The sequence below is a fragment of the Strix aluco genome, chromosome 8, assembly GCF_031877795.1.
Source record: "Strix aluco isolate bStrAlu1 chromosome 8, bStrAlu1.hap1, whole genome shotgun sequence".
In the NCBI taxonomy this organism is placed as follows: Eukaryota; Metazoa; Chordata; class Aves; order Strigiformes; family Strigidae; genus Strix; species Strix aluco.
In genome coordinates, this window is record NC_133938.1 from 6,711,597 (window position 1) to 6,725,920 (window position 14,324).

Sequence of the window (14,324 nt, forward strand, 5' to 3'; positions counted from 1 at the left end):
GAAGGATGCATCCAGAATTCATTTTCTGTCTCATGTAATAAGAAAGGTATTTCTGAAAGAGTAACTAGTGAAGTGATGAGAATCCTCCAGGCTTTGAAGTCTCAGCTTTGCTAGTGTGATTAGTTTAAATGACTCATTTGCCATATAGGGAAGTGGTATTGATGGATTTGGGTTTCTTCACCCCCCTCTTCTGTTTTGAAATTTGATATCTCCCAACAAGTGCTATTTGGAGCAAGCTCAAAACTGCTGTTGTGTTTCCCAACAGGAGCCCTCCAATATATGTGCAAAGAGGAAACTACCTAGCATTTCTGAGCTGTTCTTTCGGTTGCCCATGCGCTACTTTACAATGAATGTGTTTGAGAAGGTGGTGGTGGCTGTATAATACAGGCTTAGTTGGAATCTTTCCTCTCCAGAAGCCTAGGGCACTTCTCAAGATACATGTTTCTGACTCATAGAGTTAGACAATTGCAAATGCTTAACAGAGCAGATCCAAGTTCTCTATGCACCCAGCTGGACCTTTTCTGTAACAGTTATTCAGCTCCTCAGACAGTCTCCCACAATGCAGATTTATCTTGGTGTTTGTTGCCTCTGTCTCATCTCCTTATTAAAATGAGATTTCAGCCAACATAACCAAGTCACGTTTGTCATTTATGTGGTCCAGACTTCCCTGTGGCTGGATATTAAGATGGACTGTATGGTGAGAAGACTCACTTACGCTGAAGACTGACTTGATATACAACACGCAAAACAATCAAAGAATCACAGAATCACAGAATTGTCTAGGTTGGAAAAGACCTTGAAGATCATCCAGTCCAACCATCAACCCAACATTAACAGTTCCAAACTACACCATATCCCTCAGCACTAAGTTGACCTCAATCCTAGAACTCTACATAAAAAACATTTTAGTCTCTCAGATGCCCTTGTTCCTCAACTAGTCCGTTTCTGCTTTCAGCCCAGGAACAGAGAGGACAGTAGGATCCAGAGATAGCTGTAAGCTGTAGGGGCATTGAGGGACCAGATTACTTCTGTCATTTAAAGTCTGGCTGGAGGGTTACTTTTACATGTTTGAATTTTCCTGTGGATAGTCATCTGCATGGTGACAGCCCAACATCCATATGGATTCGGTCCAGAAAGGCTTGCCAGAGCATCACTGTTGAAACCTCCTATGACTCTGTGTGCAGTGAGCATGGTCTGCTCTAGCTGAGCAACCATGGAATACTTTAAGTCAGGCTGGGCACTCATTCTCCCTCTTCTTCTTACAGCCCAACAACTGCAAAAGCAAGCTGTCTGAGGAGATAACAGCTGGGTCTATGGTTTGTGCTAAAAAAGAGCACAGATTTTACATACATATGTTTAGAAAACCTATGACAAGGGAGTGTTAAAATGACAAAGTTAGGTTCACAAAAGTTGAGCTTTCCTATGTTTCCTGTATAGCCTTAATTCAGCTCTTTTACGCACTTAAATTTTGTTAATCTGTAATTATGGGATTCCACACTATATTTTTTTGCTTGGGACCTTTGCTTCATTTAAAAACTAGCATAATGAATTTGGAGATAAATCAATAGTCTGTAGTGAATGAGCACCAAAGCCTTTCCTGTTGCAGAAGGCGAAGACCACATAGCCGCTGATGCAAGGATCTGCAGAAGGAAAAATGATGGTTTTGTGATGGTTTTCTCTTGTGGCAAGTCAGTAGGAGAGAAATGGATTTTATCTCCACATGGGCCAGAGAACTCTTGATTCTGAGCATCCTACTTGCATCAAAAGAAACTTTTCAAGGCTGTTTTCTACTTGTGAGTTTGTAATTTTTTGTGGCAGACAGCTAGACTCCCAGGGTTGTAAACTGGCTAACTGTTGAGCAATCACAGTTCCAGCTGAAGCCACTGGGATCTTAATCTTGAATATATGGAGTACTGTATAATAGTCTGAAAACACAGGTTTTAAACAGCTTGTGTTAGGTTCCCAAGTTTAGCTGGTACTTCTTACGCAGTTCATGTTCCATAAAAATGGCAAAAACTATAACCTTACCATTCGAGAAAGTTTATAAAAACGAATGAATTGATGTCTGAAGCATTCATACTATTCTGATAAGCACCACAGAAAAGCCTATGAAGAAAAGAATAATTCTGTTTTCAAAGCAGAATCTGAATAGCGTGCAATAAATAATGCCTGGTGAGAGTGAATAATGAAGGGAAAATAAACTATTGAAAGCTACACATTAGTTGAACATTGTTCATTCTGCGCACTGAATGAGGTAAGGGTCTTATGGAAAAGAGCATATGTGACAGTGTCATTTACAGTGCTATCGTGGTGCCTGTGCACGAAGCACATGAATTACTGTTTCACAGGCAACCACACCATTTTATGTGCTTGATTAGCAGCCTTTATAATTTAAGCATAGCATAGTTTTTGTCTGCAATAAATAAGTTACATGGTTTTTAACTCATTTGAAGTCCCTATTTCAAGATCTGAAGGCTCTGAAGCCTTTTCAGTTAAATGGTACTAGGGTTATTCTATTCTTTCATATGGGGGAACAATATATTCTCCCTGCTTTAGTTCACTGAAATATGGGAACTATTTTGTCTGAAACTAACAAAGAAAATAAAGAGTCAGCCTGGTGCAGGTATCTCACATAATGAATTTTACTAATACTGTAGGTGAAAACAGAATTTGATCATGGAAAGTACTGGGCAGGGGCTAAGACATCTGTTGGTGACTTCAGTGTTTCCTGTTGTACCACTATTATTTAGGAACATGGTGGTGGTTCATGCACCTCACAACAGTAGTGACTGGAGATGCCAGACTAGTCTTTTCCTTGGCAGAGTCACCAGTCTTGTTTATATTTTTGTCCTTTGCTGCTGTTACTCACAGAAAGGAAAATATGTGTAATTATCCACCTTCAAGGATAGACGGGCAGTTTGGTTAGCTTCCAGGTGATGAGGATGAATTGCCAGGTTTTATAAGTGGGTTTTGTAAACAAATACTGGTTAACACCAGTAGTGTGGCCAGCAGGTCGAGGGAGGGGATTCTCCCCCTCTACTCTGCTCTTGTGAGACCCCCCCTGCAGTGCTGTGTCCAGCTCTGGGGGCACCAACATCAGAAGGAGATGGACCTGCTCGAGCGGGGCCAGAGGAGGCCACGAAGATGCTCAGGGGGCTGGAGCACCTCCCCTGTGAGGACAGGCTGAGAGAGTTGGGGGTGTTCAGCCTGGAGAAGGGAAAGCTCCGGGGAGACCTTAGAGCGGCCTCCCAGTACTTAAAGGGGGCTACAGGAAAGATGGGGAGGGACTCTATCAGGGAATGTAGGACAAGGGGTAATAGTTTTAAACTGGAAGAGGGTAGATTTAGATTAGACATTGGGAAGAAATTCTTTCCGGTGAGGGTGGTGAGACACTGGCACAGGTTGCCCAGAGAAGCTGTGGCTGCCCCCTACCCTGGAAGGGTTCAAGGCCAGGTTGGACGGGGCTTTGGGCAACCTGGGCTAGTGGAAGGTGTCCCTGTCCATGGCAGGGCGGTGGAACTGGATGATCTTTAAGGTCCCTTCCAACCCAAACCATTCTATGATTCTATGATTTCAAGGAGTCTACGTGGAAGACAGCAATGCAGTATGTAGAGGTCTGAACTAGATGGAAGTGAATCATGCAAGGTGTTCAGGTTGCTCACAATGTTGTTGTGAGGATGGATTTATATCAAGTTCGCTGCCGCCTAGATAAATATTAGTGCTGATGTCACAGGAAGGTGTCAGGAGATGGTGGTCAGTCTGACTTCTCATATAGCAGAAGACAGAGAATCTGGGATTTGCTGAAAGCCATGAACAGCCTCAGGGTCATTAAGTAATAAGCTCCTCTGCCCACGGCAATAATTAAATGAAGGTTACCATTCAACTTAAATTTTACTTTTCAGCCTTTTTTAGGGGTACTCTTCAGTTTTTGTCCACCAACAAATTCCCATTCTGCCATGCAGGACTCAGACACTGGCTTATTTAAAGATAAATTCTCTTTAAGTACTGGTATCTTTTATCCTTGCGCACTTGGTTAAAAAAAACCCAAAACAACAAACCACCATGTTGTACTATGTTCATTGTTTACTCTTGCATTTTATCACAGAAACACTGTCTTGCCCTTTGAGTTTCCTTTGAAGATGGATGAATTCCCACAGATGTCTAAAGCAAATGAGGGGACTTTAACTTCACATGAGAACAATGACAATTTTAAAATTTTATAAGGGTGTGAACCATGCTGGTTTAATTTTTGATAAGGGATGATACTACATTTCTGCATTTTTAATAAAGAGACTGACAAAAGATTTAAGCTAGCTAGAGAGACAAACTTTTACAGCAGGACTGTAACCAATTCAAATGGTAAAGATACCAGGACAGTCTGTCTTAAAAGACTGTCATGAAATACTCACTAGTGTTGCTGCATAAAAGTCAAAAGATTACTTTTGATTTGCAAACACAATGCTTTCAGATTCTTAAAATTGATTTGGAAATAATTTTGATATTGTGAAAAACTGACGTAATAAAATCCATGAAAATACCACCCCACGCTGCATGTAAAACCAGAGAGAATTCTACTGGATTTCTGTTTGTTAAGGGAAGACTTTGATTTTATATCATCAGAATTTTTAATGTGTTTCAGAAAGATAAGTAACCTCAGGTTACTAAACTCTTAAGAATATAATGTGCAAGAAAAGATTACTGCTGCCATTGGTACAAATTTCATTTCCAAGTGTATGATATGTGTTATGATCAATAGATCATAACACAAGCATATAAGGCACATTAATTTTTTTTTTTTTTTTTTAATTTCCACAGTCAGGCTTTACAGATTATCCTTGCTTAAGAAGAGCAAGGTTTATCCGTGAAACATTTATACTATGAGCACCACTGCAAGAAATATGACTGGACACTTTTTCTCAGGGTTGGATTTGTGCACTTTGGCTATTCGGGGGGGAGTTGAGCCATGAATTAAGACCTGTCATCATCCATGCATCAGATATGCTAGGTGGGTTGAATGGTAAGAAGGGCTCAGCTGATGGGGTATAGAGCTTTTAATAGGGTTTCTGTGCATGCAGGGCCCTACTACCTGGTACACTCCCTAGTTGCAAGGCAGTGCCATGGCCTATATACTAACTATGTCTTCTCCACAGTGGATCACAGAGTAGTCTGACCATCTGCATCCTGCATATGTGACCACAAATGGGGAGGGAGAGGTCACAGTGCAAGCTGCGTGTGGATTTGGTATGAGCCTCACAGTGGGGAGTGTGCAACAGGAGATAACTACATTGCTCTCAGCTCTGTGGGTAAGATGTACAAGGCTGTTGGTTGCCTTTCGTGGGCCTGTTCAGCCCTGTCTCATTTTATTTCCCACTCTAAAATGGGTCCTGCATAAATTTCCCTGGCCTGGCAAATTTTTGAGAGGCCAATAATGCTGTTAGACCCTAGATGAACATGAATAATAGCCTGTTTGCACAGCTGATAACTGAGCTGTAAAAATGAATCTGCTCCCAGATGAAACTTGATATGCAAAATTTAAGCTTGGGGAGTAATTCTTTGTATGTATTCTGAAAAAAAAAAAAAAAAGGCTTGGACTGCTTAATTTTTATTCATCCTTAAAATAAAAAACCCTACAGGAGGGTCAGCAGAGAAAGCTTCTGTGTTTTGACATAGCACTTGGAATTAGCTTTAAGCATAAAATACAGCAAATGTTTAATCTGTAATAAAGTTGAATCTGCTCATTTTGGAGAAGAACAATGGCCGAGGGTCGAAGCTTTGGGTTCTGCAGTTGCCAGATGGGATCATTTCCAAAAGGGAATTTGGATGGTAATCAGTGTCCGCTGGGATCCATGCCCACCGCTCCGAGTCCGCGTGCCACAAAGGAGAGATTAGGGGCAGAATGAGAATGTGCAGGGCTGGCACGAATCAAAGGGACTCCCTGTAAAACCCATTACATCTGCGCTCTAAAAAATGCATAGAGAAACTGACAGTCAGGAAAATGCAGTTTTGATTGTGCTTTGATGGCTGGGAAGCTAAAATTGTGTGGGTGGGTGGCTAAGTGTAACTCCACGGCCATGCCAGCTTTATTTGTCTGAGACAGCCAGAATCAGGCCAGTTTTCATTGTCCTTTCAGGACTTTCAGAGCAGCAGGATAAATAAAGGAATGAAATGGGGAAATGAATTTATAGACTTTGGTTGTCAAATGATTAACAAAAGGCCCAATCCTTGGTGTTTTGTTCTATTGATTTTGTTTTGGCAAGGCAAAGATAAGATTGTGAACCTGTACAAAGGGAGGTGCCTTTACTTCCCTCTGTGTCTTTGTGATGGCTGGGTGATTTGCTGAATTGAGGTTTCACTTCTGGACTGAAAGCAGGTGTTACTCTACACTGGTTTATGAGATACAAACACTGTGCCATGCTTTTGAGTCCCACAGAGTTGGCCAGTATTAAATCAAAACAGACTCCAAATGTTTGGGTGGGATTATCTGAATTTCTCCAATGTCTGCTTTGTAATGGTAAGAGAAAGAATCTACTTCCCAAATCAAGTTTCAGGTGAACTACAGGGACTTGTCATGGTCTTTGTGAGCCCAGGTTAGTCCTTGAGGCCTGTGCCTTCTAGCAGTTGAGTCTTAGCCCTCTAAACCAGCTGAAAAACAAGAGCTGCTTTGACCTGATCTGGCCATGGGATGTGTAATTGTCCAGGGGAAAGGGAAGAGCTGTGCAGGGCTGTGAGGTTGGCTGCAGCCCTGTAGTGCTCTCCCCCAGCGCTTTGTGCTGGCCTGGGCTTGCCCTTCTGTCCTCCTAGAGATCATGGGCCTCCTTTGCAAGTACCAAGACCAGCCTTTGATGACTAGTGGACAACAAATATCTAGCAATCCTACCAAGTGGCATGAGTTATATTGAAACAGAAAAGTTATTTTTAAAAATACTAACTCTTGATATTAGTTTGGACATGTTTAAGCTTTCTAAAGAGTGAATGAAAGGGAAACAAGGTCTTTCTGAGATAATAGCAGGAGTCTCATAAGGAAAAATTAACATGCTTTGACCAAGTGCTGTGGAAAGTGCTTGTGGAAGTTCAGACTGTATGAGTCTGCCAAGATCTGTGCAGACACACAAATGCATAAATAGCGTGCTTTTATCAGAGCTGTAGGAGAACCCAGGGCTGAAGCACAAGAGGTGCAGCAAATCAAGGACCAGCTGAATTAGTAGGAGCTGGTTTAAGTTGGTTTAGACAAGTATCTATCTGCTTGTATTCTTTCAGGCTTGATCCATCTTGCTGAGAACTTAACATCTGTGGAACTGAGAGACACTTTTGCTTTTGAAGGAAGAATTGGGGATGGGGGAGGATTTTGAAGGGTGTACTATAACAGTAGGAGGAGAGCTGTTTTGTGCTAGAAACTGTCTCTAGGACATGTTACTCTCACGTGCATCTATCACTTGATGCTTTATGTGATATGACAAAATGCCACAGGGATTGATCCATCAACTGCTGTTGTTGCAACGTGGTATAACAGGCAGGAAATCTGAAAGGACATGTTTTCTGAAACTTTGTTTAAAAGAACTGTAGCTCTGGGAGTGCACATGCACATGTCTATCACTCATACAAGCATGGATTCTATACACGGCATGAACTCTGTCCTAACATTTGTGAGAAAAGGTTTCTCAGCTTCAAAGAAACAAGTTTTTTCATAACTCAGCTACACAGATAACTCTTCTCAAACATATGTAAACAAGGCTGCATTTGTGTGATTCTAATGTATCTCTAATGAAGCTATGCATAGAGACACCCAGAAGAATTTTATCATTGACTAAGCAAAACACCGTGCAAAATGAGGAGATACTTTAACATCAGGCCTACATTTGCAAGTTGATAATTGGGTTCTTTTTCTCTCCTGGCAAAAAGATCTCCCAGTGTTTCCCTTGTTACCCCTCTCCCCATTCCTCTTTTGGTGGGACTTTAAAAACTAGTCTGATTTTTATCCACTTTGAAAAACAAATAATTCCACTCTGACCAAACTCAAATCTTTCGGTTATGCACAAGAGTCTATTCATTGTTTTGTTATTTAGGAATTGAAAGTGATGAGATGGCAATATCTAATGGGATAGCTTTGAAAAAATTATTAAAGACAACCTAGTAAATCAAAAGAGAAAGCAAGAAAAAAAAAGATCAGAATCTGACCTTGAAAAATTTGCTTTTAATGAGCTTTCACTTTAAAAAGGAAAACAAATGTTGGGTTCACATTCCTTCATAAAGAAAGACTGCCTTGTCAAGCAGCTATAAGAACTTACAAATTAGATGACTTAGACTCTGCCTGCTGCTTAGCACGAAGGCAATGGATTCAGCACTAGCTTGAAAGCAAAACGGGTTTTAAAGTGTTCTGCTGTCATATGAAATCCATACAAAAATAATGAGGAACATTCCATGTAGACATCATCCTAAATTCCCATTTGGGTATTATTTTCTCATTGATGTTGTAATTAATGCTGAAATAATTTATCTGTGAGCCTTCAAGATGCTTAGAGCTTTCCAGAGGGCTGCTAGGAGCTGAGGGAATTTTGCACCTCACAGAATCAGACCTGGTCTCTGCTTCCACCATCCGCACACAATACACCACTTCTTTGCAGCACTGGGGCCTAAACAAATAAGGTGTGGGAGAAAAATGGAGCAAGTATCTAGCTCACAGAATTTTTAAAAAGGCAAAAAGAAAAAAAAAAATCCAGTCTTGGTAGTGCTACTAGGTTTCACTGTTTGTGTCTAAGCCCTTTGGGAGCCATAGAGCAAACAGCAGCCTGTGGTACTAATCTGCTGCTTTACAGCAGTGGTGTATGGTCACTGCAGAGTTACACGAGACACTGTCAACTACAGTTTTGCTCCAATTCATGATTCCTTTGTTAGTAGTAATAGGATAAATAGTTTGAAGTGAAACATCTTGAAAAAATCCCACTGTACTTGTTACTAACTATGGCCTCAAGTCTGCATTTCTGTTAGCTTTCACGGTGATTAGTCACTGTACGGCAGCAAAGAGTAGATCAGTCTATAGCAGTGCTCCTCTAGCATGCAAAAGATCTTGCCAGACACCTAATCCTCACTTTTTTTCTTCTTGGTCCCTTCATTCTTATGCTCATTAAAATTAATGGGAAAGGTCCCTATTGTGACTGTAGGTTTGGTTGCACTCAAAGATCTATTGTCTAGGGATACTGCTATGGAGGGTGTTCAGCCTTGGGATGGGAAAGAAAGGCGGAAGCCTTCTGTGTTAACTCCTCTCTAGCTGAATAAAAACTTTACCAATGGACTGCAAAGCATCTCTTATCTTTCCCCTACTCCCTTGAAAGAGCCACTAGAGAGGCAGGAGTGAGAGCATGAAGTGGAAGAAGATGGATTTGAAGCCATACTGGAAAAGTATTGTGAGTAACACAGCACTCCCCACATTCCAGCTATTTTCACATGGCCAGAGTACTGCTGAATGGTGCTGAGTAATATTTCAGTTGATTTGCTAAGGAAAACCGGGAAGTGATATATATAAAAGTTTAAGGGAGTGGTTTTAAGTCAGAATTGCTCTGAAGACAAGAATCCCTGAGTGTGAGATACAGACTGTTATCTATGCAGGTGCATATGCAGTTAGTGAATGTGTGATACAGTGTGTTTTACATTCAGGTGGAAGCTCTGGTCACTACATGTTGCAGTCTCATACCTGGACAATAAGTACCACTGAGATTTTGTTTGGCCAGCAGTGTGGCAGTGTTATATCATACTGCTGCTTATGCTTGACTAAAGGAGAACTGAGTGACTTTTTTAGGACAAAGAAGAATTATGGCTATGGAAGTGAGAGATTCTGGCTTGTAGGAGAGACAATTCTTGATTATAAACTGATGGGGTTTGTAGTTTGATTTAAATCTGATTGTGTGATGTCCTCCTTGCTTTACCAGGCCATGAGCTAACTAAAAAGGGTATCATTAGCAGACTTTGAGTGTGCTAAGGGGGTTCAACTGATCTTTTAGGCATGAAACAAGCAAAAGGAAAGTCCCAATGGCTGTGAAAGGTCCCTAGAATGTGAAAGGGAAAGATGTATCCAATAGACAAAATAGTACAGAGCATGGATTTTAATAAGAAATATGAAAAGCAAAACAGCAAACAGCTGATTTAGGGGATTGGAGTCCTCTGTAGAGAAGTTGAAATTAAAAGAGAATAAAATTAAGCTAAGAAACAAAAGAGATTATAGAAGATAATTGAACAACACATTTTAAAACAATAAAAGTTGCAGAACTAAGATCATAGAAATGGGAGATCAATCTATGGACACCATTTAGTGAGATACAAATAAAAATATGAATTGGAAAAAAACCCTGAAGAATTAGAGCCCTAACTTGCTTTCACACATGCAAAAGAGGATTTGTTCAAATGAAAAGTAATATCACCAGTTATTAAAAGTGCCCATACAAAGAGACAGATGGGGATGGCCACAATGATGTAACAGGGCTGGAGGGTAAAATGTTAATGAACACCGATGCTACAGTAACAGTGGTGAAATGCATGAATTAGGGGAAATTCCAATAGCCACATGGACAAGACTGGAAGTATTTAAGGAAGTTAGTAGGGGAAAATTTCTAATTGAGAGCTGTTGGAAATCAGCCTAGGGAAAACTATGAAAAGAGGGGAAGTAGAAGAAATTTTTCTGTACAGCTTAAAATGTCCAGATTTTGAAGAAATTAATCAGAAGTTAAAGTCTAAAGTATCTTAACAGATAAAAACAGTAAGTAGAAGATTTAAAAACAGAGTATTAAACAAGATACAAACAAAACTAGGTCTGGTAATCCCAAAAGCAGAAGGAAGGCTGTGAACAGTGTTAGTCATTTTGAGTACAGTAGGTAAAACCCAGGAGCTAAGTAAAAGTCTTAGGGTCAAGTCCTGATCAGAAGTGAACTTTATTTATGCTCACTGGGTTTGGGCTTGTTTTGTGCCTCGCTTAATAGAAGCAGAAAATAAGTTTTAGTTTTAAATGTAATATACAATATTACATATAGCTGAAAACTCACAGTAGTTTTGGCGAGATCATTTTAAAATGTAAATAATATTGCAGGTACTGACATATCATTTGGCAGTTTAAGGGATGTGGCTGCTAGGGCATTGGTTCAACTAACCTTAATTTAAAGGTTTAATTTAAATATCTGTATCATGAGATACATATGGATCTAAGGGACCAGTTGTTGAAAAACATAAGCATGGAAAGAAGATCTGGGTTCTGTGTTAGGAAAAAGAACCCCACCTATAAAAATAATTTTGTGAAATATATTAAAGAAATGGTATGGATTATGAATGACACAGAGCTAGCTGATGGGAAGCTCCATCTGGATGGAGCTCTATAGAAATAGCATTTCACTGTTTTCATGTACCTCCTTGCTCTGTTAGTGGCCAGCTGATTTGTGTTAGTTTGCGCTGCTTAATGTCTAGCAGTGTGTGACCAGAAGTAGAATTAGCAGATTACACATACAGCAGGTTATGGAACCGTCCCTTCCTTCACAGAACTTTGACATGGTCTGAGAGCCTCCTGCTGTCATCTTCTTTGTGCCCTGGGGCTGAGGCTGCCCCATTGCTGGTTGGTCTGCCTGAACTTTTAGGATGACACTGAATGTTTAGTTAGTAGAGGTAGAACACACCTGCCACTCAGATGGAGAGAAAAAAGAATTGACACAGCAGCCTGAGCCTAATTCCTAATAAGAACTATACATTACAGCCAGCAGAGAAACAGTCTGCTATGGCAGGAGCCCTCTACTAGCTTGAGAAGTGTTGAATAAAGCTGGGTCACCCTTATGCTACAGATCAACCGAAGGAACATGCAGTTCAGCTCTGTGCTGCTCTTTAAAAACCATCAGGATGGTACTGTGTTCCTAAATTTACTTACGTTACTCTTAAGCTGAAATATTTCCATACATGGCAAGAGCACATATTCTGTGCTATACACCCGGAGTCAGTAAGGACCAAGCAGGGGCAGAGCAACATGAAGCAGAGAAACTTCACACAGCACATACAGCTGGGGAACTCCTTGCTTCAGGATGTGACCCCTGCTAAAGCTTTTACTTACATTACGTTTGAAAAGGAACTTCATGAAAACTTATTCAGTACTGTGGGAGTGTCAGCTCTGCACAGCTGTGGGAGATTGAATATGTTAAGATCAAATCATGTGTTACTGGTAAATGATTAAGAGGCAAGTCGGCATTGGCCTGTCAGCCCTGCACAGCTGTGGGAGATTCAATACTTAAGAGCCAAATAGACATCAGCTGGTCAGCTCAGCCTGGGAGCTCTGTTTGGGGAGCTTGGTGAAGGTGGAGAGCTCTACTCAAGGAAGCTCTGTTAAGGTGAGGAGCTCTGCATGGGAGAACTCTGCTTGGGGAGTCAGGCAGGAGCTCTGTCCTGTGCTGGCTTGGAGAAGTGCCAGCTCTGCTCTATGCTGGCTCAGAGAAGCAGCAAGCCTGGAGGAGAAGCAAGCCATGGAAGAAAGATAAGTTAGCTCAGAGAAAGTATGGAACTATTTTTGGGAGAAAGGGTTCATGACTGTTTAGTTGCTGATTTGCTTATCGTGAAGTAAGAGCATAGTATTGTACCATTGCACTAATAAAGGATTTTCCATTTGCACTTCAATGGAGAGTCAGTGCCTCAGTTGCTACACAATACTATTCCAACACAAAGACACTGCCACTGTCTCAGCAAGTCCTCAAGCCACTAATGGCTGGAAGGTAGGAAACTATTTGGGCAAGCATTGCTGTATGCTGGCTCTGGTTTTACACTTGCCCTCAGGCATCCGCTATCAGCTGCAGTGTGGGTCAGAATGAGCCAGAGAGACCCTTGGTCTTGCCTACCACAACCAGTCTGGAGATCAGGAGACAGACTGGTTTATGCTTACCAAATCTTTAAGCAAACTCAGCTGCCAACTAGCAAATGCAGTATATTAGAATGTATTTTGTATATGATTGTTACTAAATGTTGTGTATTAGCTGTTGGAGACTTACTGTCTGGCCAAATATGTCTGTGCTGTTGCTTTACAGATTTCCATACCGTCTGGGTAAAAGAAGCATGAGTTCCTGTTCCAGTTTCTAACTCATGAGGCGAGTTCCTGGAAGAGACACACCTTGGGAGGTAAAGTGTCTTAATTAACTATTGGAACATAATGGATAACACTAGATTTAATTTCTCTTGCATACGCAATGGTTTCCCTTGCCCAGTTTACTTCCCCTTTAGCACCTCTAGTTTCCTTCTTGCCTCTGCAATTCCTTGGAGACACATGTCCACAAGATGGTACTAGGCTACAAGTAGCCCCTACAATGGCTGATCAGTAAAGGCTGATGAAAATGCTGTTGGTCGGGTGTCATCAGAGCAATTCACCCCCAAAAAGCTTATTAATATTGTTTTCTGTGAGAGGTATTCACGCCAAAATACTGTTTGGTGTTTTTTAATAATAGAAAATAATGATAGGAGTCATAGCAAATCATTGCTGTGACTGATGCTCTGCCCATTCACACCTGGTTCATACTGGATAGCTTCGTTATTGTCTTTGGAGTCACTTCCATTTGAAACTAATTTAGGAAATAGAAGAATGAGTCCAGGAATTAGAGTAGCTTTATGAATCTGTGTTTTGACACGTTTAAAAAAGAGAAATGTATTATAAATACCTCATTTGCTTTAAGCAATTATTGTAATCTATCATATTGATCCAGCCAACACAAACATGCATTACATTTTGCATGCTAAAAATTGGCTTGAATAAATTTAATACTCTATAAACTGTTAGTACAGCTAATCATTGAGCTATTTCACTCCTTTCCACATGATTCAAATGCATTAGTGACACTGTTGACTAATGACTTGCAAAATTTTTGTTAAAGGCACAGGTGCATTTTTAAATGGTGGACCAGTTCTGAAGTCAATGGCATTTCAGGGTTTGAAACTGAAAAGTTTTATTACATTGGTTTATGTAAAATTAGTGGGTTTTTTTTTAAAGAACACTCCACATATAATCATGTTAATCCTATTGTGATGTTAGCTTGAAGTTACTCCTGAAAAATCTTTCATAATAAGATTACTAAAATACTCTTAATCCCAACTGTATGAACAATGCTGCAGTGTTAATTAAAGACAGTGAACTGCTTTCTCATCAGCACTGTGCAAATGATGAACACGGCCCCTGATAGCTTCTAAAACATTTCCTTTGTAGTTACTGATCAAACTGCACGTGCTTAAGCAGCAGCGAGGCCGAGCTGTTCCTGCGAAGGCAGGTTGCCACCTTTAGCATATTCTGTACTGGAGTTGCCAATTTGAACACAATTAAATGGAGA

At 40.6% G+C, this 14,324-nt stretch overlaps 1 protein-coding gene across 1 annotated transcript in view; it reads left to right on the plus strand.

The window, feature by feature from the left end:
- YIPF1 (Yip1 domain family member 1) overlaps window positions 1–14,324 on the plus strand; it is a 370,444-nt gene that overhangs the window by 348,369 nt on the left and 7,751 nt on the right. The window lies entirely within an intron of this gene.